The 26107-nt window shown below is 49.1% G+C and overlaps 1 long non-coding RNA gene across 1 annotated transcript; it reads left to right on the top strand.

The window, feature by feature from the left end:
* The first annotated feature begins 1036 nt into the window (after positions 1 to 1036).
* On the top strand, positions 1037 to 8802 carry LOC116151863 (uncharacterized). Its single transcript, XR_010379707.1, has 3 exons — positions 1037 to 1241; positions 7840 to 7992; positions 8753 to 8802. It is a non-coding gene; the product is annotated as an uncharacterized LOC116151863 (long non-coding RNA).
* Positions 8803 to 26107: the final 17305 nt, after the last annotated feature.

Raw genomic sequence — 26107 nt, 5'->3', positions numbered from 1 at the left:
ATAGTACAGCAGGGTGTACATACACTTGATCTTGTAACCTCAAAGAATTTCCCCAAGGAGATGCATTTCATAGCTCTTCCCTGAACATATCCACACCTTGCTTTGGATGAAATAGTCCTAAGAACAAGCTGGGAGAAATGTGTGTTTGGCAGGGTATCAGAGGTCCCAGCACTACGGTTTCAGAGACGGAAAAGATGAGATTGTGACTCTCAGCAAGGCCTGCCTCCCCTACCTGGGGATCCCCAGAATTCCACATGCTGCTCACATCTGTACCCCTGTGGTGTCTACCACCCCAGGAGGGCAAGACCCTGTGCTGTCAGCATCACTGCTCTACCCTGGGAACCTGGCACACAGTAGGTATTCAGTAAATCATCTTTGAATGAACAGCAATACTGGGTCCAGTTTCTGTGGGTGTCTGTCCCCCCAGTTCAGGGACCCCTCAGGGCCCACCTCACAACTGGCATGAAAATAATAGTATCACCAGGAGCAACAACAGTTCCTCAGAATAAGTGGGCTTTTCCAAGTACTCTCCACCTGTTGCATCGGCCTCCCAGCAGGGAGGTGGGCTGTGAGGGGCAGCAATGCACTCTCCACTGTAACAAGGAGAAAGCCAAGGGCCACAGAGAGGAGTGCCTTTCCTGTGTCACTGCTCACTTTCCCAACTTTTGGGAGACTGGAGGCTTTTCTGCTATATTCTGGACCTGAAGCACCAATCCTGAGTGGACATGCCTCCCTCTCTGGAGCAAGGAACCACTAAGTGACCTGTCACTTGTCACCAAGCAGAGGGATTCATCCCAGCTCATCATGCCAACTGCAGATTGGGCTAATAGTAGGATCCTCTGGGAGACATCACACTCTTCCACTGTGGAAACAGGTGAACAGCTCACAGGTTTCCTGGAGAGGATGGTCACATGGCCTCGATCTGGCCAATCAGCATTTTCCATCCTCCCTGGCCACTGTGATTGGCTCAGGGCTGGGCACCAGCCCAATCAGGCTCCACAGAGGTCAGGGCTCAGTGCTGGAATCCTGGGGGAAGAGAAGTTCTATTTCAGTTGAGAGTTGAGGAGTGGTGATGTCAGACTGTGGCAGTTGGTGGCTGTCTTGCTCTCATAAAGGAAGAGCCATGTGAAGATGGCACCAATGCCAGAGCCCAGAGGTGGGGAAGGATGACTTCTGCTGATGTCACTGAGCACCAGGTACAGCCCTGCCTGAAGCTGTCTCCCTGTGGACGTCTCAGTTAAGTAAGTCATTCTCTCCTGCCCTGTTTGCTTCTTTAAGCCACCTTGGTTTTCTGTCACTGGTTTAAAAAAAAAAACAAAACTATTCTTTCAAGTTGGCTAAATGGAGACCCTGGAACTGCAACAGTGTGATGACAGGCAATAATGTGGCTAATAGACTCCAGAGGCCTCTGTTCAAATAGAGGATTGTAACTGACAAGGGAGAGTAAACATGGCCTCAGTGAATGGATTTGCCTAGTGGCAGCTCCCAGTTCCTGAATATCAGTGCGCACACACTCAGCCGGGTCTCAGCTCTGCTGTCAAACCTGCTAACCCACACCTCTCTTCTCCCACCTGCCCGGCCTCTGGGCTGGACACCCCAGGGCACTTGGAACAGCCCAGGGCTTTGTGTTGTAATTTACACAGGCTGCACCCATGTCTGAGGGTGAGGGTGACTAGGTTCCAGTTTAGAGAGGAGAAAACAGACTAGAGGGGCTGGCTGGTGAGCTGTGGGGGTGGGACTCCAACCTACCATCTGACCTATGACTTCAGAGTGGGCAGCCTCCCCACCCTTAGCCAGGATGCTTGCTAAGCCTGCTCCGTCCAGCACTCCACCTGGAGGTGAGGGTGGGGAGTGGAGGGGAGGTGTGGGCTCTTCTCTATACAACACTCACCCCTGCAGGGACTCATGTGTGACACCACAGACTGTAATTCCTGTCTTATGACCTGGGCCTCCTTGGCCAGGTGTGAGAGGCGCCTTGACATGTGGGCACTGCAGTCCATGGGCACACATGTGAGCAGGTGCACCTATGACTGAGGGAACAGCACCCCAAGTTAAAGCCCCCCATGCTCAGATGATTACATTCTGGAAGTGAGGGGTGCCCAGGGGTCAGGGGGCCAATTCTCACCTTGGGGGAAAATTGTTGTCATCCAGGGGGATGATAATTTAAATTAAATTACACATTTGCAATCCAATAGTCAAGCCCCTTTCTCAGCAGCTTTGTAGCCTCTCAGCTTTTACTACTGTCTGGGACCACATTCTTAGCTTCAATTTGAGTCCCATTATGGACATAAAAATATCCCTTTCATGTGTCACCTTCAGAGTAAGAGACCACCCCAAACTCCCTTCCCTTCCCCTTGTCAACACCTCCACACAGGAAGTGAGGCTCTTTTGAAGCAGTTGTGCTGATGTGTGAGCTAAAGATTTAGAATGACCAGGCTAGGAGGGGCCTGCCCCACATGTCAGGGGGGTGGGCGGGTAGCTGGTGATGATTCACATATAAAACCTCAGCTGGTATCAGGCAGTGACAACAGAGTGGCAGCCAAGGGCTGAGCAGGTGCAGAATAAGCGGATTAAATGTGTTTACGCAGCCACCTCTGGGAAGGTGGCCCCGGAGCATGACTACAAGTGTGGAAGGTGGAGGGTCCCAGAGCCTGTAACCCTACCTTCTAAAAATCAGGGTTGAGGTGTATCTTCGAAATCAGAAAACTGGGGCTCAAAGATTCCACCATCACTTGCTCAATTATTCAAAGCAAATAAGCTTCAGTTTTCTCATGTGTAAAATTGGAACATTGAAGCCTCTCCCTCTGTATGTATCACATTTTCTTTATCCATTCATCTGTCGATGGACACAGGTTGTTTCCATATCTTGGTTATTGTAAATAATGCTGCAGTGAACATGAAGGCACTATTCTCTCTTTAAAATAGTGATTACATTTCCTTTGGCTATATTCCCAGGAGTGGAATTGCTGGATCATATGGGAGTTCTATTTTTGAATTTTTGAGGAAACTCCATACTGTTTTCCACAGTGATGGCACCAGTTTACATTCCCACCAACAGCGCATAAGTTTCCCTTTTCTACACACCCCCCCAGCACTTGTCATCTCTTGTATTTTGATGACAGCCATCTTGACAGGTGAGAGGGGATATTGCACTGTGGTTTTGATTTGCATTTCCTTGATGATGAGTGATGTTGAACACCTTTTCATGTACCTGTTGGACATCTGTGTGTTTTCTTTAGAAAAATGTCTATTCAGTTTCTCTGCCCACTTTTCAAATCAGATTGCTTGTTTTTGCTGTTGAACTGTAAGAGTTACTTATATGTTTTGGGTGTTAACCCCTTTTCAGATATATGGTGTGAAAGTACTTTCTCCTCATCTGTCTGTTACCCCGACCTCTGCTTTCTGGATGACGGGGGTCCAGGCACTCGGGAATCTTCACTTCTCACACGTGTTTCCAATAGTGGGTGGGTAGGGGCTGTGTTCTGATAAAACTGCAGAGCTGTGGGTCACCATCCCCTCTTCTAGGAATTGGGCTCTGAGGAGTGCAGTGTGGGCAGGGGTGTTTCCCTGAAGTCATGCGTCTGATAGTCACGTGGTCTGGAGCTCACATCTTCTAGCCCGGTTGTGATGGGGCAATTTGCAAAGGGAGGACCTTGCCGCTAAAACACTGAGCAGGTGCTCGTGTGCCTTGTTGGAAGGACCTGGAAACCAAGTTGTGTGGAACAGGGACTTCCCCAGGTCACAAGGCTCAGTTCAGACATCTGGGATGCAGAGGTCTGCTCTGAGCCACTGTCACTGAGGAGGGAAGGGCCTCAGGCAGGAGGGAGGAGCTTCTGGATTGTACTTGCGCTGCTTGTCAAGGGTCAGCTCTGGTGACATGTAGCACATAGCTTAGCTTTGGACATGTAAGAGGAGAGATTCTTGGGGGAGGGCTGGCTTTTTCCTCTGGTGGCCTACTGTGGGCCAAGCACAGCAGTCCTCTGAGTCAGGGCTGGAAAGCCAGGCACAAAGAGGCAGGGGAAAGCCTCCAGGTCACACGGTGGTAGGGGCAGCACTGGGGTCTAATGCAGACCTGACGCCCAGCCCACACTCTCTCCTTTCCCAGGACCGTGGTGATCCCATATGTTGGAATCCCGTGAGAGGGTATGGGCCCTGGGACCTTCCCTGCTAACATGCCAGGAGCCTTAAGAGGGATGTCGGGGTAATTCCCGAGTCCATGTTGCCCAGAGGCTGCTCTCAGTGAGGGGCCCAGCACACACTGGGCCGAATCCTAGCTCTGTCCTGAGTCACTGTCCTCCCTGCCTCAGTTCTGCCCACACAGGGCTGGAACAAGCAGCCACTTTACAAGTTTTTGAGGAACCTCCAGGATCCTGGAAGCAGCGCCCGCACACAGGGAGCACCGTGGGGTCAGCTGCACTTTTCTCCTTGTCTTTTCTTTGCTGGATGAGGAGGAGTCCCAGCAGGGCCCTGGTTTGTCCCAATTCTTATCCCCTCTCAGGGCCCAGCAGGGGTTGGTGTCCAGGCTGGAATCTGTCCTCTGCCCCTTCTGGGCACCCTCAGGCCCTGCACCTTGGCTGCCTGAACACTGTCTTCCAGGGGCCTCTGTGTGCTTCACCACGCACCTGGCATTCCCCAATTCTGGGCTATTCCAGCGCCCTCTGGCCCTGGGCCTCACACCAACTCTGTGCTGAGTGGAAGTGCACTGATGGACATGCTGTGCCTCCTGGACTGTCTCGGGGAGCCTGATATCCCCATCTTGCCCTTGGCCCAGAGAGACCAAAGTGGTGAGAGGGTGTGTCTCCATTCATGTGGATTTGCTCAGAGATTCTTAGCAACATGAGGGACAAAAGGATGACATGAACACAGGAGAGCTGGGTGGATGGGATGTCAGCAGAGTATGAGGAGGGGGCGAGCCTGGGCTGGTCTGATAACCCCCTCAGCCTTGGCTTCCTCATCTATAAAGTGGGACAGACTACTGTGAGGTGAGCGGTATCCTGACCCGTAGCCAGGCACTGTCCTACACGCCTAAGAAAGAGAAGCTCACTGACTCCTTGTGGAAATCTGTGGGGCAGGGACTGGCGTTATCACCCCTTTCTGCAGAAGAGGTAACTGAGGCACAGAGAGGACAAGTGAGGTGACCACCCCAGGTTACAGAGCCCAGGCCATCTGGTTCCAGTGTCCAGGCTCATGGAACCAGAGGGTGCCTCCCCTCCCTTCACCTTCCACTGGGACCCATGTCCACAGCCTCATCTTAGTGTAATTGTTCATGAGGAGCAGGGTGGGGTCACTGGGGCCCATCTCTCTGAGCACTGCTTTCCCAGGAGTCTCAAGGGGTTGACTGTATTCACTGCTGGACACCCAGGCCTGGGCCCAGGCCAGCCACACTGCAAGGCCCGAATCAGTGATTATTGAATGAATACCTGGACCTCTGCATGTACCTGCATGGTGCCTTATTTCCTCATCTTCACAGCACACCTGGCTGCATGGCTGATACTTCTTGTCATCAGGCCTCTGCCAGGGACAGTCAAGGGGACCAGAGCTGCTCAGCTGGGGACAGGGAGCCTCAGGGGCCCTGTGGCTGCCCCAAGCCTCTCCTGGGCTGTCCCAGGACAATCCACAGGGAGGCACAGCCAGCTTCCAGGAACAGCAATGAGGTCCTCACCCCAGGGGTGTGGAGTATTTGTTGAGGAGTGTTTCCTGAGAGTGACCCTGCATCTGATGGGGCCCTGGGGGTCAGGCTGCTTTCAACATCCATTCCGGGCCTACACCCCTGCTGGCAGCATGGAGCTGTTCATAAAGGACACAGGCCATGGGGCCAAGGTTATAGCAGGTCCCTGCTCCCTCTCTGTGCCTCAGTGTCCTCATCTGTAATGGAGAACTAGTAACAGGCCATGGAAGGGCTCACTGAGATCCAGCTCTGTGGCCTTGGGTGGCCACTGCCCTCCCTGTGCCTCAGTGTCCTTGTCTGTAACACAGAACTAGTACCATTTTTCTTAGCCCTTTGGCACATTTTTCTGAGTCCCTTTCCATATTTGGCCCAGGGCTCTAACAGAGCTCACAGACTGGAGAGGTAATCAGAGTGAGCTCCCAGCCCTGGGGGTGCCAGGGGAGGCCAGAGCGGCTGCAGGAGGGACTTGGAATCTGGAAGGGCTTCATGGAGGTGAGGTCTGAGCTGTGTCTCCAAGGATGAGCTGTCATCTAGCCAGAACCCACGTACATGATAAATGAGAGTGTGAGTGAATGAATGAACATCCTTCTAACAGAGAGTGAGGGGGAGGCAGCCCCCCAGGCCAAGACAGGAAACGCAGGGCACCCTGGGGAAACAGAGGGCCAGGCTGCAGTGTGATGCCAGCTTCATCATTTATGGACACCTTGCCACCACTATAACCTGTATTCTGGCGAATTTGGAGTCTTCGTCTGTCCTCTGCTCCAGGGTCCTGCTGTTCATTCCCAGCAATGCCCACTTGTGAAACTCTGTCCTCAAGTGAACATGGACCTGCCTCATGGGGGATTGTGAATAGGGCGTCTGTGTGCAGCCCGAGGCTGAAGCGGGGAGGAGAGGATGATGGGGGTTCCCCAGAGCGGGGTCATGGGCTGGGAGGCATCAGAGGGATGAGGAAGGCTGAGCCTCAGGACTAAAGGATCCCACTGGTGGTGGCCTCTTTCATGAGGGGACTTCACAGGGAAGAGGAAGTCATGGGGCAATGGCAGAGCTCAGTTTGGGGTTCGCTGACCTGGAACAACTCAGCACAGAGATGTCCAGAGGATCTAGAGTTAGGGGACAAAGGTGCCACTGAGGTAATGGTCAGAGCCTGAGACCCAGATGAGTGGGGCGGTGGTGCAGGAGAAGGGGCTTGAGGATGTCAAGATGTTCATTCATTGGGACCTCAGGACGGAGATCTTCGTGTTCACTTCACAGCTGCCTGGTGTTTAACAGAGCTGGGCTTAGGGAGGTCACTCAGTAGACACGTGCTGACAACCCAGGTTCTCCTGTTTCCACATTAAGTCCCTGGTGTGGAGCCAGCTGGCACTCTCTAGAGGCATACAGCCCCATCCCTGGGCTCTTTGTATGCCTGGAGCCCAGTGGCAGCTTACCTCCCACTCCCCACTGCACGACCCTTTGCACACCTGCGTTTCTACAAGATATAAAACATCTTCTCTTAATGTGTATTTACTCTATGAAAACTCATTGCCTCAGGAACACAGGCCTCACATCCTGCCCTTATCAAAGTGGTAAAGCCTGTTGTTCAGGGAAGCCCCTGACAGATCTCACAACCAACCAGGTATCTGTGCATGAATTGATCATGCAGCCCCCTCCTCCTTGTGTACACAGAACCCCCAATAACAGACCCCACACACCAACCCTTGGTGCTCATGAAGGCACCTCTTGTCTGTGGGGCCCGATGTGGCCTATAGCAGTGTCCCTATTAAACTTTCCTAAACCCTTCTCAGACCCTGGTAATTCTTTACCAACCCAAGTAACTAGCTCGCCATTTTTCCCACAACACCTGAGGCAGAATTGGCTAAATTTTACAGATTAATGATGCAGGTTAATTAGCTACAAAGGTGAGGTTAATGTTTACAAATAAAAAACAACATACATACTCAAGGTGGGACAAAGAACCCACAAGGACATCTAAGACCCTCCACGTGCATCCCACTGTGGCCTCAGGGCCTTTGCGCTTGCTGATCTTTCAGCCAGGATCTCTCTTCCTCTGCTTCTTAAACACCTCCAGGAATCTGCTCAAATGTCCTCCCTGACCTTATTTTTCTCCATGGAACTTATCACCGCCGGACATTGTGTATATTTTACTTAATTTTCTCTGTGTGCCCCACCAGGCTGTCTGCTGCATGAGAATGGAGACCTGCCTGCTTCACTCCCTGCTGTGCCTGGGGTCTGGAACCCGCCCAGCACACAGTAGGACCTCAGCGAATGTGTGTCGGGTGTGTGATCACTGTAGGCCACAGACAAGAATCTTCCCAGCAGTGATGGTAAGAGTTGTTCAGTCACTACTGACTGAGCCCTACTGTGTGCTGGGCACTGACCTGGGTGGAAGGCACACAGTGGGTGAGACACACAGTGAGCACACACAGTGTGTGAGGAGGGACTCATGCTCTGGAGAGCACACAGGGTTCAGATAAGTCAGGAGAGCAGGGTGGAGGAGGAGAGGGCCGGGTTGGGGGGCCAGTGGAGGCAGGGGAGACAGAGAGGTTGGGCCCAGGTCGTGCAGGGCTTGATGGCTCCTGTGAGGGCTTTCCCTCTGGGCAGCGGAACCATGGCTGGGTGCGGAGAAGTGGCCGCATCCTGAATGCTATGCAGGAAATGAAGTGGGTGTCTGCTGGGGAGATGTGCGTGGAGGAGGCTGTCCCTGAAAACTGTGCAGGCGGGAGAGGCTCCTCTGAGGAGGTGACATCTGAGGGGACCCCTTGTATGGACCGGGTTTCTACCTTCAGCAGACTGGATGCCTTCATCTGCCCTGCAGGCCTAGGCGGGACACGCCCTGTTCTCAGTCACCTGGACTTGGCCTCCTGCCTCCCTTGTGGGCCCTCTCACCGCAGGAGTCCTTCTTCAAGGTCTAACCTCCCAACTTTTACACTGGACTTGGACTCACACTGAGCCACTGTCCACCTGCCCAGCTCACCCAGAGTCAAGTCCAGACGCTTGGGGTCGCCATTCCACCCTGGAACCCATGAAGTTACTCAGCTGGCCAGTCCTCAGCCTGCTCACCTGCCTCGCCTTTCCCTCCTGCAGAAACCCCGTGACAGCCCCTGTCCACAGCGCCCTGCCCCTCCGCTTCTGGCCCCGGGCTTCCCCCCGTGGTGTGGCCGCACGTGGGGTGCCGGCCCACCACCAGTCCGGTGAGTAGAAACTGCCTTTTCAATGGAAGTTGTCTCCTGATCTCTTAGCCTTCCTGAACCTCAGATTTTCTACTAAAATAATCTATTTCAAACCAGCCTGTGATACTCTTTGCAGACACTTAGAGTAAACAAATGAAGAACAAAAGACCAGTATAACTTTTTACATTGTCAACAAGTTTAATATTTTAATATAAATTAGAATTACTTTCCCCCATAAAATCATAGGCCCCTTGAGGGTGGAGGAGACATAAACATTATGTGAACAGGACCTGCGAGGTCCTAAATATCTATCTTCCCAAACTGAGGGCTCAGGCCAAGGCTTGACCAAGTCCTGCCTTCACACTGTGAGTTGAGTTTCACTGGTTTTCAAATTAAGCTTTTACACTTAGCTACGAAGTGTAAAAGAAGTTGTCAATTTCAAACTAATCTTTCCAGTAATAACCAAGTTACACCACTTGTGAGCCTCCCTGTTCCCTGAGTAAATCAGTTAAAATCCACAGATGTCAGCAGGGAAGTAGTCAGTACAGCGTATTTACACACACACTGCGTCTTTGGGAGACAGTGGGGCTGCGCTCTGGAAGATGTCAGCTCCTGACTCATTTAGTTGGGAGCATCCATCTTCACATGTTGGATTTCCAGAGATGTGTCCAGAGGGAAGAGTGGACTGGAGCCGGGCTTGGCTGTCACCCACGGAAGAGAGGACTGGAAACCTCAGGCAGCTGTGGTAATGGGAGCAGCTTGCCCTAGGGGAACCGCTAGCAGTGTCCCCTCCTAGACTGCTCTCCTGCTTAGAGGCAGGCCCAGCTGCTGTAACAGAAACGGGGAGAGGTGGCCCTGGGTCAAAAGTGACAGTTCTGTAGGGTAGGTGCATCTGTGAACACAGGTGCAGCAGGACGACCATGGTTAATGACACTGCATCGTGTTGGGGACACTCACCAGGAGAGTAGCCTTGAGATGCCCGCACCACACAAAGTGAGAAATGGGTGAGGAGGTGGGTGTGTTAATTAGCTTGCCCGTAGTAATCTTTTCACTATGTATATTCATACCGAAACTTCATCTTGTACTCCTTAAATTCATGGAATTCTTATAAAAAAAAAAAAGACGAGGTCTGGGATGTGAGTATCCAGCATCTGGACCGTCTCTGACTTCCACAAGACAGAAATGACACTCCTGCCAGGGTCAGACCCGACCTGCAAAGGGTGGCAGCTTTTGCTTCGTTGTTCTTGGAAACCAGCCCGCAGGCTGTGAGGAAACGCGGCAGCCACACGGAGGCGGAGGCCCGGCCACCGGCCCCGCTGCGCCCGGGATGGCGGCCCCTGTGTACAAGGCCCCCGCTGAGGTCCCGGCGGCGGAGAGGAGCCGCCCCCCGGGCCTGCCCACCCCGTGCAGCCCTGCGGGGTAAATGAGGATTGCTTTAACCCTCTGCATTTAGGGGCGGCTGGTTTCAGGACAGCAGGTTCCTGAACGCCGCCCCGCCCTCGCCCCTGCCTGCTCCGGGTCCTCAGTCTCCCCTCACCTTTACAGACTGGGGTTTGTGCCCCGCAGAGCCACAGGTTGAGATCACCCCATGTGACAGGGTTTGGAGGTACAGAGGTTGAGTGAGGTCCTGAGGGTGGCCCCACCAGGTTGGTCTGGTGTCCTTACATGAGAGAGAGCCCCCAGAGCTGGCTCCTCGCCACATGTGGACACAACGAGGAGGCAGTCAGCTGGCGGCCAGGAGGACTTTCATCACCAGGAAGAGACCTCGCTGGACTTTGCTGGGCCTCCCCCCACCAGAACTGTAGGAAGATGAAATTCTGCTGTCCAGGCCTCCTGGGTGGTGACCCTGGGTCGTGGCGGCTTTTCCAGCCTTGGCAGCTCTGCACACACTCCCTCCTGCCTGATGCTTTGTGCAGCTCCCGCTCAGCGACTGTGCTCCTAACTTGGGGAGGGATAGGAGAGACATCGGCCAGGACCCCGTCCTTATTCCCCCCTCTCAAAGCACCTGCTCTTCCCCACAGCATGGCTCAGGGAGCAGTGGTGGCTTAGATGTTCACGTACAATGCTGCTCCCGTCTTCCCAGGTAGGTATGGGGCCTGGCACACACACCTGCTCAATTTTTAGGAAAGATGCTTTTCTTAGCCAGGAAGGTGAGGGCCCCCTCTGACCCAGAAGTTTTGCTTCCGGTGTAAATGCCAGTGAAACGTGGGAGCCGGCCTGGCGGTGAGTCCCGGGCCCTGAGCGAGAACAGGTCCAGCATGCCTTATCAGGAGCACAGACGAGCGTGGCCCATCCACACAGGGGACACTCACCAGCCACGGCATCAGAGTGAGTTGCCCAGATGGCCAGTCCCCAAGGAGGGCACGTGTGACAATCTGTCTGAAGGAAGTAGAACAGAAAAGCCCGGTGCTGCGGCTGAGAGGTGCCTGTCGGGGAGTCAGAAGAGGAGGCAGAACAGACACAGGACTGTCACTGAAGTCAGGGCTCTGGCTGCCTGGGAGAGGGTTATTTTCTTTTACTGACTTGAGCAGTGAGGACAGTGGATCTTCAAACTATTAACACACACACACACACACACACACACACACACACACTCCCCTATGTAGGTGAGTTTTGTATGTCTCCTGTGAGTTCATCAATAATTTTTAATGAAAAAACCCCACAATTTTTCAACAAAATGGCGTTATTACTTTTAAAAGGGGGGACAGAGCCCCCAGTTTGCTCCTCAAAAACCCAGGTCTATTGCCACATTTGGATGAGCCTGGATGTCTGGCAGCACCCAGCCACCCCCTCGGGGTCACCAGCAGCAAATGAGTGAACAGCCAGTGGTTCCCAGTTGTCTGAGTGCAAACCCCTTGTCCAGAAGGACCCGGACTCACTCCCAGCACTTCTAGGTGGGCACCAGTGCTCACCGACACAGCCACACCACCTGGACACTGGCAGGTGTCAGGGACCTGAGTGGCCAATAGAACCCTGTGCTCCTCCTGCCCCAGGGCAGTGACCAGGTCAGCCCAACCCAGTCAGCCAGACTCTCCAAAACAAAAGGCAGCACAGGCCAGTGAGGAAGGGTGGCCTGGAGCAGTCAGAGAGGGCTCTTGCTCTTTGTTTTCCTTCTCCATTTTATCACAGATGTGACAGAAAAGAAAGTAGGCAGTGCGTGTTTGTGTATTTCTTAACTCCATCTTGATCTCGCACACTGGAGGAAGCCAGTGGCCCTGTCCTGTGAGCTGCCCTGTTCTGTCCTGTGTGCTGCCCTGTCCTGTCCTGTCCTGTGAGCTGCCCTGTTCTGTCCTATGAGCTGCCCTGACCTGCCCTGTCCTGTGAGCTGCCCTGCCCTGCCCTCTGAGCTGCCCTGCACTGTGAGCTGCCCTGTCCTGTGAGCTGCCCTGTCCTGTCTTGTGAGCTGCCCTGTTCTGTCCTATGAGCTGCCCTGACCTGCCCTGTCCTGTGAGCTGCCCTGTCCTGTGAGCTGCCCTGTCCTGTGAGCTGCCCTGTCCTGTCTTGTGAGCTGCCCTGTCCTGTGAGCTTCCCTGTCCTGCCATGTGAGCTGCCCTGTCCTGTGAGCTGTCCTGTCCTGTCCTGTGAGCTGCCCTGTCCTGTGAGCTTCCCTGTCCTGCCATGTGAGCTGCCCTGTCCTGTCTTGTGAGCTGCCCTGTCCTATGAGCTGCCCTGACCTGCCCTGTCCTGTGAGCTGCCCTGTCCTGCCGCGTGAGCTGCCCTGTGAGGGGCCCATGTGTGAGAAACGCACACCTCCTACACAGTCGGTGACTCCCCAGCCCCTTGGATGGTGCGGCCCCAGCTGATGTCTTGACTGCAACCTCATGAGGGACCCTGAGTCAGAACCACCCAGCTCTGTCTGCTTCTGTCCCCCAGGGACCAAGACAATAAATATTTGCTGCCAGGAGCTGTGATGCAGCGAGGGACCAGAAACACATGACACCTCCTCCCTGCCTCTCCACCCCTCAGGGCTGTGGAGGTGAACTTCTCTTCGTTTGTTTACCGCCTCTGTCTTCCTCTGTGAGGACACGGGGTCTGTCAGGGGCACTGCAGGTCCCTGGAGCTAAGGCTGACAGGGCCTCCAGGCTCAGAGACTGAAGCGCAGTAAGGCAGCAATGCCAGAGGCCCCATCACTGTGGAAAGCCCCGTGTGTGAGAGGCCAGGACACACCAGGGAACAAGAATGGACCCTGAGCAGACCTTCCTGGTCCCTGCCCAACCTCACCCCTGACTGCTTGCCAAGCCACCTCAGAATGTCACTCCACCTCTAGGAGCCTCGATTTCCTCCTCAGTGGACTGGGGGTGACAGGAAGATTGAGCCCCAAGAATGTGGAAGGAGACAAGGTGGACGCCTGGGCTGGAGGGGCTGATCAATAAAGCCGCTTCTCCCAGCACCTGACTGAAGGTGCACAGTGAGGCTGTGAGCCCCCTCCCTGGGCGGCGCTCACAGGCAGACCTGGGTGCACGGAGGGAAGGGGGCCTTCACAATTGTGTGAGGCAGCCCCGAGTGCAGGGTGTCAGCGCAGGGCCTGGTCCCGAGCAGGCTCCAGGAGTCGTGTGTTGTGTGAGCCCACCTCACGTGCTGACAGCACCGTCACATATAAGCCAAGGACGGCACGTTAGGAGGACACCCGGGAACCCCATGGTGCATCCTTGCTGGTCCTAGGACAGTAGGAGCAACGCAGGACACAGAGATGGGGTGGGCAGGACTCAGGCAGAAGGTGCCTGTGTGTGCACGTGTCCGTGGCATCACCATGGACTGAGCAGCAGGCGGCGGGAGCAGTTCAGAGCCCTCTGGTTTCCTGCTTGGGAGGACAAGAACTAGGAACAGGATGACTTTCCAAACTGACGTGAATATGTGTGAGGTCATGGAAGCAGTCTCACACCTGTTAGCTCACGTCCAGGGGACTGACCCCAGCAGGAGCCAGGATGAGGCTTCACATGTGCTCACGCTGAGGCCAGAGGTGCCTTAGTCGGAGATGCCCCAGACCCACCTGGAGATGAGGCTTCTGGAACAAGGAGTTTATGTGGGAGACGAAGGCAAGGGTGTAGGGAAGTGAGAAGAGGAAGGGAAGATGCCTCAGTATGGCTGTTAACACACCTGCCTCCACTGTGCAGCCCCCCTGCAGGATCCTCCCACTGCAGGATCCCCCGCTGCAGGAACTGCTGCTGTGGGGGTCCCCCTACTCCCCCAGTGCAGGCAGTGGGAAATGGTCCATCAGGAAGCCTGGGAGCCGCTGCAGAGAGGTGGCTGGTGTCCTGGCTGAGTCAGCTTCCAGGGAAGGGTAAGCCTCCACACTTCATCTGCCAGTTCATGTGAGAGGAGGCCAGAGACAGGGTCTCCAACAGCCAGCACTCCCTGGAATGAGAGAACCTCCTGCCATCCTTATCATAAGACCATGGATACCTGAGCCACCATGTGGACTTCAGAAGGTCAAGGTTACTTGTGGTGGTTTGTCACCATTGTCTCACTTCTGTGATGGACCCTGCAGACTGATTCATTCAACATGTGTGCCACCCCCACCTTCTATGGCTTGTGTATGTTAGTCTCTGGGAAACCTGAAAGCTACATTTCCCAGTCCCTGGGCAGCTAGGGCTCTGCAGGAGGCCTCGGCTCCTCTGGACAGATGACTGATGGCTGCTCAAGATATGAAGGTGGGAGCGAGCAACACAGGGCGGTGTAGGGAAGGGGCTCCTGGCTGGCAGGGAACGAGGGGTCTGGTTCTCCTACAGCAGCAGCCGCAGTGTCTGGGCCTGAGCATCGCAGACAGTGGGGTTTCCATGGCAAAAGTCACAGGTAGGGTTAGCTGATTGTGCAGGCAGGTTGTCCCTGGCTATGGAGCATCCACTCTTGTTCCCTGGTAGTTCTGGAATCTCAGTCTTAACACCCAGGAATAAGTCCACCTCTGCTCAGACCACAAAAAGTGGGTTCAGCCATCTATAACTAATCACTGTGACTGATACAAATTCAGACTCTGAAATGACCTCCATTGTTTTTCCTGTGTGGAAGACATACAGAAACCTTAATAAAAACAAGTTAAAATCATCTGTAACCCCATCACCTGGAGGTAATCACTGTAATATTTTTGCAAGTTTCCTATTTTTTATATAGTCAAAAGGAGAGTTTGTATTATTCTCTGCCAGCTCTGCTCACTTAATGTCACTTACTGTGGATTGTAAATGTGTCCCAATGGCTTTGTCCATGAGGTCTTCAGGTCCCTAGACTATAACAGGTTTCATTCACTTCTTTCAACTAATGTATCGAGCTATAATTGACATAGAAAAAGCTGGACATGTTTAATGTATATGACACAGTGACTCTGGAGATAACTGTACGTGTGTGAAGCCAACACCACAGTCTGTGCCATGAGCACATCCATCAAGTCCAAGTCTCCTCCACCTTCTTCACTTGGTATTGTGATGAGAACCCTTAACAGAAGGCCTACCCTCTTAGCCAAGATTTAAGTACACAATATGGCATTAACTACAGGTGCCATGCCCTGCAAAACTCTAGAACTGATTCATCCTGCCTAACTGAAACTTGGTACACTTGACCATCACCTTCTCGTTCCTCCTCTCCCCAGGCCCTGGCAACCACCCTTCTACTCTTGTCTATGGGTTCGACAATTTTATATTCCTCATATAAGCGGTATTATGGAGAATTTGTCCTTCTGTGTCTGGCTTACTTCACTGAGCATAATGTCTTCCAGGTTCATTCATGGTGTTGCAAATGGGAGGATTCCCTTCTATTTTTAAGGCTGAATACTATTCCATTTTGTGTATATACCAGCTTTTCTTTACCCATTGATCAGTCAATGCACATTCAGGCAGCTTCCATGTTCTGGCTGCTGTGAGCACTGCTGCAGTGAGCAGGGAGTGCAGGCATCTCTCTGGGGGCCTGACTTCCATTCCCTGTGTGCATACACAGAAGTGGGATTGCTGGATCAATTGGTAGCTCTGTTTCAAATTTTTTGGTCTAATTTTGGTGTCAGGGTAATGCTGGATTCATAAAATGAGTTTAGAAGTGCTCTTTCTTCCATTTTTTGGAAGAGTTTAAGAAGGATAGATATTAATTTCTTTTTAAATGGTAGATTTGCCTGTAAAGACAACAGATTCTGAGATTTTTCTTTGTTGGAAGATGCTTGGTTACTGATACAATCTTTTTATTTATTCTTGTTCTGTTCAAACTTTCAGTTTATTCTTGATTCCATCTTGGTAGCTTGTATGCTTCTAGGAACTTATCCACTTCTAAGTTGTCCACTTTATTGGTATTTTAGTGTTCAAAATAGTTTCTAATACTTAAAAAAAAGCAACTTCTGTGGCATCTGCTGTAACATCTTCTCTTTCATTTATTATTTATTTATTTGAGCCTTCTCTGTTTCTCTTAATCTTGCTAAGGGCTTGTCAATTTTGCTTTCTCTTTTCAAAAACAAACTCAGTTTTGTCTATTTTTCTACTGTTTTCCTATTTTCTAATTTTATTTATTTGTGCTATGAATTTAATTATTTCTTCCCTTCTGTTAACTTTGGGCTTAGTTTGTTCTTTTTCTACTTCTCTGAGGTAAAAATTTAGGTTAATTTAGTCTTTTTCTTTTGTGATGTAGGTGTTTATTGGTATTTCTTGGTACTACTTTTGTTACATCTTATAAGTTTTGGTATGTTGTATTTTCATTTCCATTTGTCTCGAAGTATTTTCTAATTACTCCTTGAGTTTCTCCTTTGATCCAATGTCACCCAAGGATGTGTTGTTTACTTGTGTATTTATTTATTTAAATTTTATTGGGTTACAGTCAGTTTTCAATGTTGTGCCAAATTCTGGTTTATAAATTTTTCAGTCATACATGAATATAAATATATTCATTTTTATATTTTTTCACCATGAGCTATTACAATACCTTGCATATATTCCCCTGTACTATACAGTATAAACTTGTTTAGCTATTCTATATATACTTGTCAGTATCTACAAATTTCAAACTCCCAGTCTGTCCCTTCGTACCCCCTTCTCCCCTGGCAACCACAAGTTTATATTCTATGTCTATGAGTTTGTTTTATATTTATGTCCATTCTCCTCCTTCTCCTTCTTCTCCTTCTCCTCCTCCTCCTTCTTTTTTAGATTCCACATATGTGTGATATAATATGGTATTTTTCTTTCTCTTTCTTGCTTCCTTCACTTAGAATGACAATCTCAGAGACATCCATGTTGCTGCAAATGGTGTTATGTTGTCATTTTTACAGCTGAATAGTCTTCCATTGTATAAATATACCACAACATCTTTATCCAGTCATCTGTTGTTGGACATTTAGGTTGTTTCCATGTCTTGGCTATTGTAAATATTGCTGCTATGAACATTGTGGAGCTGGTGTCTTTTTGAATTAGGGTTTCTTCTGGATATATGTCCAGGAGTGGGCTTACTGGGTCATATGGTCAGTCTATTCCTAATCTTTGGATGAACCTCTATACTGTTTTCCACAATGGCTGCACCAAACTGCATTCCCACCAACAGTGCAGGAGGGGTCCCTTTTCTCCACAGCCTCTCCTGCATTTATCATTTGTAGACTTTTGAGTGATGACCGTTATGACTGGTGTGAGGTGATACCTCATCCAAGGGTGTGCTGTTTATGGGGAGGGTATAGCTCAGTGGTAGGGCATGTGCTTATCTACTCAAGGCCCTGGGTTCAATCTCCAGTATCTCCATTTAAAACTTAAATGTATAAACAATTACACCCCCACCCAAGTTTTTTTTAAAGGAATTTTTAAATAAAGATTATGTCCTTTAATTTCCATGTATTTTTTAATTTTCCCATTTTCCTCCTTTTATTGATTTGTAGTATCATTCCATTGTGATCAGAAATGACATTTGGGATGACTTCAATTTTCTTAGATTTGTTAAGACTTGGTCCATTGGTAATAGTGGTGTTCATCTCTTTTTCCCTTATTGATTTTTTTTGTCTGGATGTTCCACCCATTACTGAAAGTGGAGTATTGAAGCCTCCTACTATTATTGCGTGGGTATTTCTCCCTTTAGATCTACAGACATCTGCTTTATGTAATTAGGATCTCTGGTGTTGGGTGCATACATATATATTTTTATATTTAAGAACACTTAACACAATTTTAAAGGTTATTTTCCATTTACAGTTACTAACAATTACTGACTATATGCCCCATGTTGTACAGTACCCCCTTGAGTCTAACAACCAGGAGTTTGTACCCCCCACTTTCCAATCCCAAAGTTTCCCCTCCTCCGACTGGTAATCCATTTATTCTCTATTTCTGTGAGTCTACATTTTCATTATATCCACTATTTTTTTAGTTTCCATATATATGATATCATACAGCATTTGTCTTTGTCTGACTGATTTCACTTAGCCTAATGCCCTCCAAGTCCATCTATTTTGCTGCAAACGGCAAAATTTCAGTATATTCTTTATGGATGAGTAGTATTCCTTTACCATCTTCTTTATCCATTCATCTGTTGATGGACATTTAAGTTTCTTCCATATCTTGGCAATTATAAATCATACTACTGTGAATATTGGGATGTATGTAGCTTTTCAAATTAGCCGTTTTTTTTTTTCCAGATATGTATCCAAGAATGAAATGGGTGAACATATATTTATAATTGCTATATCTTCCTTTTGAATAAACCCTTCAATCTTTATATAATTATCTTCTTTATCTCATGTAGCATTTTTAAACGTTTAAAGCCTACTTTGTCTCCTGTAAGTATAGGCACACTTGCTCTCTTTTGGTTACGTTTGCATGGAATATCTTTTTCTATCCCTTTACATTCAACCTTTGGGTGTTCTTAAAGCTAAATTGTACATAGCATGCAGTTGTAGCTTCTTGTTGTATCCATTCAGTGACTCATTTTCTTTTGATTAGTGAGTTTAACCCATTTAAATTTAAAGTAATTATTTACTGATTATTGTAGTTATAGTTATTCTTAGTAACTTTTTCTTTTCAGTTATCAATGAGGTTAGAAGTGATTTGTGCACTATCATTAGAGTATTTCACTGCTCTGTATTTGTCTATATATTTACCTTTACCAGTAAAATGTATAATTCCTTTTGCTTTTATGTTGTTGCTTTTTGTCCTTTCCTTTCAACTTGACAACCCCTCTGTAGCATTTCTTGTACAGCAGGTCTAGTGTTAACAAACTCTCTCAATTTCTCTTTGTACAGGAAATTCTATCTCTCCTTCATCTCACGGAAAAGACTTGCTATGCATAGTGTTCTTGGTTGGCAGATTTTTTCCCCCAGCATTTTGAATATATTATCCCACTCTCTCCTGGCCTTCAAGGATTCTGCTAAAAATTCTGCTGGTAGTCTTAGTGGAGTTCCACTGTATGTGATGAGTCTTCTTTTTTTTTTTTCTGTTCTCAAATTTCTCATTTTAAAGTTTTGACAATTTTAAGGTGTCTCAGTGTAGAATTCTTTTAGTTTCAACCTATTTGGTATCTTTTGGGCTTTATAAATATAGATGTCCTTTTCCTTTCCCAAATTTTGGGGAAATTTAGCCATTATTTCTTTAAACAAGCTTTCTTCTCCTTTCTCTTTTTCTTCTGGAACTCTCATTACTTATCATTTTTCTTGACTGTGTCCTATAAGTCCTGTAGGCATTTTTCACTCTTTTTCACTCCTTTTCACTTTTGCTCCTGTGAATAGAGCATTTCAAACAACCTGTCTTCAAGTCTAATGATTCTTCTGCTTGGTCAAGTCTGCTGTTGAAGCTCTCTATTAAACCTTTTAGTGCAGTCACTGTATTCTTTGCTCCAGAAATTATGTTCTGGTTATTATTATTATCATTATCACCATCATCATCATTATTATTATTATCATTATTATTAATTATTATTATTATTTTATGATGTGTTGAACTTCTCATTATGAACATCTATTACTTTTCTGATTTTTTCTGTCTGTCTGCATTCTCTTATAGCTCAATGAGCTTCTTTAAGATGATTACTTGGAATTCTTTGTCAGACAATTCATAGATCTACATTTTGGGAAGTCAGTTACTGGTATTTTGTTTTGTTTCTTTGGTGATACCATGTTTCCCTAATTCTGTGTGACCCTTATAACCTGTGTTGATGCCTGCACACTTGAAGAAGTAATCATCGATTCCAGGCTTTATGTGCTGGCTTTGAAGGGAAAGACCTTCACCAGAAAACTCAGCTAGAAATTCTGGTGATCAACTTCTTCTATAGATATGCCCACTCTACTCCTCCAACTCCCTCCTTGGGGAGCTCATCTTAGAACTGCGTGCCTCCTCCTGATCCTACAGAACTGTGTAAGGTTCTGAGAGCTGTTTGCTCCTTCTCCCTAGGCAGTGCCCTGCTAGGCCAGGGCATTAGATACAAGGAGCACTCTCCTCTCTTCCTTCTGAAGGTATGTCTTAGAATTGTGTGCCATTTCCCTATTCTACAGAGCTATGTCGAGTCCCAGGAGTCACCTGCCTCTTTCCATATGGCAGTACACTGAGAGGCCAAGACAATAGGTTCAACCCCACTTATGCCCCTCCCTTCTGAAGGTGCAGTCTCAGGGTTGTTCACCTGCTTCTGATCCTGCAGAGTCAAGCTGGCTTCTGAGAATGGCACTGGCTGCCGAGGTGTGTGTGTCATCTCTGGGGCACTATCTGTGGGAAACTGCAGCTCTTGGGGGGTGTGTCTTTTTCTATGAGCCTCCACACTTTTCTTTCTTTTTTTTCTGTTCACAGACAACCCAACCATACTGACTTCTTCAATGTTCTGGGTGCATCAAGATAAGCATAGCTTTTAGACATTGTCCCAAAAGACTGGGGAGCCAGATCCTCACTTTCTCTTTATCCTGCAGAAGTCGTGGCCTGGAGGATCATTCTTGGCTCTGAATTCTGTCAGCCTAGGGGAGATGTGACACAAGTAAAATGGCACTGCTCTTTCTATCCTTTTAGTGTGGCTGACCTTACATTTTATGATCCACTGGGGGCTGGAACCTCTCAAATGGACTCCAGAGCTCTCACAAAGGTATTTTTGTCTGTAGACGTTTGCCAGATTATTGTTTCTATGGGTGAATGAGGGCTGGGACCTCCTATTCTGCCATCTTACTGATATCAATCACCCTCTCACACTGTAACACTCTGGCCTTAGAATAAAATTTAAATTTCACTCATAAGTTACCTACAAAGCCTGAGGGTTCTAGCCATACTCACTTCTCCAGTGCCTTCAGCTTCCAACTTCTTTCTGGCTTATCCTGCTCCAGCCACACATTTTTCATTACCTCCCTGACACAACCAAGCTCTTCAACCCCATCGTCTTGGTAATTCCTGTTCCCTTTGCCTCGAAGATCTTTTCCTGGCTGTTCATTTAGCTGGACCCTTGCATCTTTTGGATTTCTTTTTAAATGCTAGTTCCTGGGACAGACTCTCCCTGTTTCTCCATCTAAGTAATGGTACCCAAACTCACCTGTGATTCTCTACCACATTAACCCATTCTTCCTTCTGTATACTTGTCACAATCTGACATCTCATTGGTTTCACTTGCTTATTGTCTGTCTTCACCAACAGACTGTCAGCTGCAAGAGGGCAGACACTGTCTGCCTTGTTTCTCACTATATTTCCTGCCTATTGCCTGCAAATGTCTTTTAAAACAGTTTTGCAAACAGTAACATAACAATGTATAAGATGCCACATTTTATCGCACCCTTTCCTATTTGTGGGTATGCAGTAGTTTCTGATTATAAATACTGCAATGAACATCTCCATTCATAACATTCTCTGTCCCTGCTTCTGGTGCTTTTGCTCACAGTATCAGAAATAGAAATATTGGCTCCATCAAAGAGTATGAGTAGGTTTAAGGCTCCTTCACACACATGGCCACACTGCACTCCAGAAAGTCTGACTGAAGACCTAAGTCCCACCATCCCTGAATGAGAGCTTAGAGCCAAGAGATGAGTCTTTAGATGAACAACTCTCATGAATCAACTGGAGATCTGAATAAAATTCAGACTCTGCTGCAGGAGATCTGGGGTGGGGACTGAGATGCTGCATTTCTAACAATCTCCCCACAGAATACCCCAGAGGCCCTCATCCTGCCTGATCTTTCCTGGCAGTGTCTGGCCTCCATGCTGACACACCCCTGGGCACCAGTGCCTCTGCCCAGACATCAGCCTCCCAGGCCTGCAGCCCCAGAAGGAAAGCCTGTGCTTCAACAAACCAGAAAGCATGGAGCACAAATGACATTTCACTGTTTAACAGACTAGCACCAGCCCAATGCTTTGATACCACTGTTCCCAGGGCTGCCAAACCTCACTAATATGAAGAGTGTACTTACAGGAAAACACAGTGCACCGGGAACGGACCCCAAACTTGTAGAGCTTGAAGCAGGATCTTGACAAGCTTTCCAGAAGCCAGTCTAACTCTGTGGCTTTTAGTAAATAAGAGTTTCTCACTTTTGTAAAACGGCTTTAGTGAGATACAATTCACATATTCCCCCATATCAGGCAAATAACTCAATGAATTTCTGTATATTCACACTTCTTTCTTTGATGCAATAAAGTTATTATTTCAGATTTCATCCTGCCAGCCCTGCTGTGTTTGGTCCAAACAGTCTCCACAGGACTCAGAACCTGATGAGGACGCCGGTGGCCAGAACCGCATCAGGCTGGTCAAGAAACCTGTCTTGAGGGCCCTGGTCTTCACAAGTGATGAGTTCCCATCAAGGATCCCATGAAAAAGCAGTTCTTTAACCACAGTGTGAAATAGCCCAGGAAAAAGGAGGAAACCCCTGATGCCCGATGTTTACTCACGCTGGTGTTTTGGTATACGGAGACCCCAGCAAGCAGAGCCAGAAGAGCAGCCTCCTCACCTCCATGTCCTGGTCCCCTCAGGGGCCCTGTGGTCACCAGGCAGGAGGAGGGATGGGAAGGGAGGCGAGGGCTCAGGAGGGATGGGGAAGGGTTGGAGTTGGAACTGGGGATGGGATTGGGGAGGGAGCATGACAGGAAGGGGGTTTAGGTACTTGGGAGGAGAAGAAGTGGGTCATAGAAAGGATCAAGCTCAACCAAGCCCTTGAAGGGAGGAAGGAGGGTTCAGACAGGTCAGTAGGCCAGCAGGTAAGCAGGTCAGGAGAACAAACAACAGGTCAATCAGACTCTCAGGAACAGCGGGAGGGGATGAGACTCTGCCTTTCTCTGAGCCTTCTATGGTTTGGACGATGCCATAGCAACGCAGAAGCTTTATACCCTCTCTCGACCAATCACCTACCTTCGCCCCTGGTTCCTCACAGTGGACATTCGGAGTGACCTCACTTTTGGAACACGCCCCACTACCTGATGCTCCAGCACACATCATCCAACCCTGGGTCCTCTCTGGAAACTTTTCCAACCTTATGCTTTCTGGTCCTTCTCCACCCAGGTCCCCTGCCCCCTACTTCTGGGCGCTCCCTCCTTTTCCAAATTCTCAGAGTTTCTCATGGGCAGTGGCTGGAAAACATATAAGGCAAAGAATGACAGAAGTGCAAGGGAAATCAACTACACAAGTGGAGTGGGAGGTCTTCACTCCCCCTTACTCAGCACTTCATAAAAAAGGCAGACAGTACAGCCACGAGATGGAAAATATCTTAACGACAAACCGTCTTAATCACATCGCCACACCCATATGGCTATCCTTCTCTGTAATACATCAGCAGATGACATTAATTTTAGGTACATATGCTACACGCATAAAAATCAACCCTATTATTTTGGCCCAAATTGTCACACCTCTGTACAGTTCACTTGGTGATGCATGTGTACACCCAGGCCTAAAGAGGCAGAAACTACCCGGGTGGGGCAGAAGCAAAGTTATGCTTTGTGTAGTATTGACTGCGAGGGGACCTGGGAAGTCCTTCTGGGGCGGTGGGAAGATTTGGCATATAGATATGGGGGTGGTTGTGTTCATTCAATCAATAAATACTGAGCACATGGGGCCTGCCCATCACTAGGGTCAGAGAGACCCTCATATCTGTCCCTGTGAAGTGACCAACTGCTGATGGTTAGGAATGGATGAGGTGCCAGGAGTGGCCGCGGGAGTCCAGTGAGAGGGCCCTGCACTAATCCAGGCTTTGTGTCCTCACCCTGCCCTATCAGCTGCCCCAGAAGCCCCAATTCCAGGCAAACTCTGAGGGGGACTGAGAGCAGCAGTTCCCTCCTAAGTCTCAGGCGCTCCCACAATCTCCCCATAGTGTTCTTAGGGAGAAATGGGCAGGGCAGGGGTCAGTGGTTTGGGACTCCCTGCTGCCAAAGAGGAGTTGGCTGGAAATATCTGGCTTCTTAGAGGTCCCTCAATCCAAACCCCAGTAGCCCCTCGAGCCCTCAGGGCTGTGCCTCCTTCTTGGGGGGGAGGTGGCCAGCCCTGCAGCAGCTCTGGGGTCCAGGCTGGGCCACCAACAGGTCGAGGTGTGACTGTGCTGCCCAGGAAGAGGCGCGAACAGCTGTGCAGCAGTAAACACCACCGTGAGCAGCCTCTGTAACCGGACTCCAGCCACTGTGAGCATGGCCTTGGCCAAAACTTGGCAGTGAGGGTGGGAGGGCTGGGAGAGGTGGGGCCCTGTGGCCCTGGACAGGGCCTGAGGGGAGAGACAGACAGACCGGCAGGGACAGAGGTAGTGTGTGAGTGATTGAGAGAGGTGGGGGTCAAGTCCTAGAAAGTGACAGGAGGTGACAGGGGAACTGAGTAGGGAGAACCAGAGACAAGAGGAGGCTAGAAGGAAAGAGAGAGCCAGCCCGGGGTCCGTGGTGGGGGACAATGGGCCAGGGTGGTGCGACTCTGGGAAGGGACCCAGAGTGGAGGGGCCAGAAAAGGCAGGAATCCAGGCCTCACAGTGCCTCCTGCTCTAAGGCTCTGACCTCCCTGGAGCTGAGCTCCCCAGGGGTCATCATACTTGGAAAGATTAGTACCTCCCATTTCCCTTGGGATTGCTGGTTCCAGCCTCTATGTCTGTCCCTGTTGGGGTTGACTTTCAGGATTGGCTGCCCTTTGGGAGGAAACTCCAGAGACTGCCCTGTGGGGAGTTGACCCTGACTCCTCACAGACCCCGTGGTGCTGCACTTCCAACCACACTGCTGGGCCTTCCTGGATCCACAGCTGGGCTTCAGGCGCTGTGCTGGTCCCAGGATCCCCAGCCTGGGGGAACTGAGTCCCATCCAGAGTGAGCAGGCTTCAGGGATACTGGATCTCCTCCCACTGTCAACAAAAATTCCTTCCAACCCTCAGGAGTCCGGACCCCCTATAAATTACCAATTAACATCAGGTCAAATGTATTGAAGTATCACACTGGGCAATATAATGTACCAAGTGACCAAATTCAAAGTGCAGTGTTGCGATTACACAACACTCTCAATAACCCATTTTGTGGATGAGAAGACAAGGGATGTGAATCACCATAGGGTCTCAGGGGTGGTGAGTGCTTTAACTTTACCTTGAACCAAAGTCTAACTTGGAAAGAGATTCCACCTGGAGCCCTTTCTGTCACATGCTCCCTGAGGTTCTGAGGAAGACCATTGCCTTTGTCTTGGGAAACTCCTCTTGCAATTACATTAAGTCATACACCAGTCAGGACAAACAGGGTGAGGATGTGTCCATGTGTGGTCCTGACTCCTAAAAGTCAGCTTGGTCTCAGGAAATGGATCTTCTTATATCATTGTTAGGCACCAAGGTAAATAAGAGTAAAAACATAAAATCCATCATGTATGTAAGTATTTTTTATTCAAAATATAAATTACTTTATGAATTATAAATGGATGCATTGCTTTGGTCCATGACAAACAGGACATTACATACACTCATTACAATGAATTATTGTCACGGGTGGGAATGTGGTGACAAGAGCAGGGTCATTTTTATCAGGGAAGGAGGTCCTACAGCTCTCAGTACAGGGTCGGTAAGTTTACAATGCTTCTCCCCACCACCAAACTCTCAACACACACACATAGAGGCAAATACACATAGATCCTACCTTCTGATCAGAAAAATGATAAAAATATGCGCACACACCACCTAACAACAAACTGACCACACACACAGTTCCCATAATAACTTCTTAATATTTCAGTTCTGAGCCTCTGAAGTTTCCATCCCTTGTACTCACCATCATCTAATAGGAAGAAATCATTAACAATACTGCAAGTCTGATTCATTACAGTTCCTCTAGGAATTTATTTTATATTATTGCAAGCCTCAGAAGAATATAAAATTTACAGATTCAGGTGGAGTTTTTGGCTCAGTAGCTTTCATATCTAAAAGCTTTCACTGAC

Source organism: Camelus dromedarius, unplaced genomic scaffold (genome assembly GCF_036321535.1).
Source record: "Camelus dromedarius isolate mCamDro1 unplaced genomic scaffold, mCamDro1.pat HAP1_SCAFFOLD_179, whole genome shotgun sequence".
Lineage (NCBI taxonomy): Eukaryota > Metazoa > Chordata > Mammalia > Artiodactyla > Camelidae > Camelus > Camelus dromedarius.
Note: the sequence above shows the minus strand (reverse complement) of the source record. Positions and strands in the feature narration are given on the sequence as shown.